Genomic DNA, 2596 nt, shown 5'->3' with positions numbered 1-2596 from the left:
ACTGTAAACTTAAATATTCTCTTTCACGGTCTTACTCCCAGATGGAGTGGACATATGACACAATTCAGGCCAACAAGGCATCAGTTGAAGTCTGTTGACTCTTCACCCTTCTTCCTGCTTTAACATGCACTTGAGGCAGGAACTGCAGTAGACAATTTGTGATTTTGAAGGAAGGACAAAGAGAATTGCAGATATATCAGCTTCCACACTGCAGAACACTGAACTTAGGCCAGCAACCTCCTACCTCCTGAGTTCTTGTTACATAGGAGAAACAAATCCCTTTTTGTTTGCACTTTCATAATCAGGTGATTTGTATCTTGCAGCTGAGCTCACTCCTAACAAGAAACAACATCCTAGAGCCAGCCCTGATGGCCTAGAGGTTAAAGTTTGGCACTCTCACTGCTTTGGTGGCCCGGGTTCAGTTCCCGGTCGCAGAACCACACCACCCGTCTGTCAGTTGCCGTGCTGTGGCAGCGGCTCACATAGAAGAACTAGAACAACTTACAGCTAGGATATACGACCATGCACTAGGGCTTTGGGGAGGAAAAAAAAAGAGGAAGATTGGCAACAGATGTTACCTCAGGGTGAATCTTTCTCTGCAAAAAAAAAAAAAAAAAATCTGGGGCCGGCCTGGTGGCACAAGCGGTTATGTGCGTGCGCTCTGCTGCAGCGGCCCAGGGTTCGCTGCTTCAGATCCCGGGTGCGCACCGACGCACTGCTTGGCAAGCCATGCTATGGTGGCGTCCCATATAAAGTGGAGGAAGATGGGCACAGATGTTAGCCCAGGGCCAGTCTTCCTCAGCAAAAAAAAAAAAAAAAAGAGGAGGATTTGCAGACGTTAGCACAGGGCTGATCTCACACACACACAAAAAAAATCCTGTATGTCCCCCTTGGAACTTCAGAATGCGTATTAGAATATTAAAGGACCTGAGAAAAACTCAAGAAAAATAATCTGTTGAATTTTGTTTACCATATCATCTCCTAAACTCATCTGATCACGGAGTCCTTTTCTTAAAAGTAATTAATTCTTAATAGTATTAATTATCACTATCCCACAGAGCTATAGTTCCCTACATTCTTGCTTTTCAAAGTGTGATGCCTGGAACAGCAACCTCTTCGTAATTATTACCTACCTAAAAGGCGTTCTTTCTCTAATCACTGAGCGTTGATGTCTGCATCATCTGGAAATTTGTTAAAAAACCATAGTCTTAGGAGCCACTCCAGAATCAGAATCTATCGTTTAACAAGACCCCCAGGTGATTTGTATGACATTGAAGGTTGAGAAGCACTGCTTTGGGAAACACTGGTTAGAGGATAAACTACAACTGACCTTAACATCTTTACGTGACCCATTATTTCAAGATATCTATTACTGCCCCTTAATGCCTACTCCATTAATGATCACAGCTAGTCCTTATTGACTGCTTACTTTGTGCAAGGTATTATTCTAAGTACTCTACTTGTGTAATCTTCAACCCAGCCCTATGAGGCAGATACTATTATAATCTTCATCTTACAGATGAGATAGCTGAGGCTCAGAGAAGTTAACTGACTCACCCAAGGTCACACAGCTATTAAGTGGCAGAATCCTTGGTTTAAGGATTTAGGGATCACTAAACTATACTGCCTCTCTAACCTTTCTTTGTTTCCATGCACTTTCCTGCTTTGTGGGCTTTACACAAGAGTTTCCCTCCGCCTGGAATGATCTCTGACATACACTTGGTTAAAAGATCTCAGCTCAAAAAGTCAGTTCTTCCAGGAAGCTTTTCTAATCTCCTCCCCCCCCAGCCAAGACAGGTTCTCTGCTATATATTTCCCAGGCACATATTTTCCCTTCATACTTATCAGCTTTTAATATTATTCCTATTTTTGTGATTAGATGGTTAGTGTGTATCTTTATCAAGAAAACTGAGCTTCACGTGGGCTTGAACTGTATCCTCTGTGCCCGACACTTGGTTGGCACTCAAATATTTGGGGGACTATCATGCGTCACTCGTGATTTTACTCTGACTTGGAAGTTCTCTCCCTCCCCCTCAGTTATGCAAGTTCTATCCAGAAGAAGCTGTAGCCTGGTGCCAGACATTTCATTTAGCATCAGAACATTTGGATTTGAGTCCTGGTCCCTCTGTTTATTAGCTTGGTAACTTTAAGCAGTCACAAAATCTCAGATCCACAAATTCTCAGCTCTGCTAAATGAGGATAATAATACCTCACAGTATTAGAATTAGTATAAGAATTAAAAGGAGACTTCTGAAGTGTATAACCTACATAAACATCTTAAAAATTAGAGATAGTGTTTTATAGTGATGAAGATCGTGGGTTGTGTTTATGAGTTCCAGCTCTGTACTCAGAGACCTGAGTTCAAATCCCAACCCATAATATTTATCGTCATTGCAGTTGATTTGGCAAGCCATTATTTGCAGGATTTTTTTCATATGTTTTTTCAACTGCAGTCATAGTTAATTTATTATGCATTTACACTTGTGTTAACTCTTAAGTCATAGTATATATTCTATGCTTTTTATTTTTTGTTCAACATAAGCTTTTATCATAGCCCTCTGCACATAGGAATTCAATAAATATTAAGATAATCTAC

The sequence above is a fragment of the Ceratotherium simum genome, chromosome 28 (assembly GCF_057802395.1).
Source record: "Ceratotherium simum simum isolate JZ-2026a chromosome 28, ASM5780239v1, whole genome shotgun sequence".
Taxonomy (NCBI): Eukaryota; Metazoa; Chordata; class Mammalia; order Perissodactyla; family Rhinocerotidae; genus Ceratotherium; species Ceratotherium simum.
The sequence above is the reverse complement of the archived record's forward strand: the minus strand, read 5'-3'. Positions refer to the sequence as shown.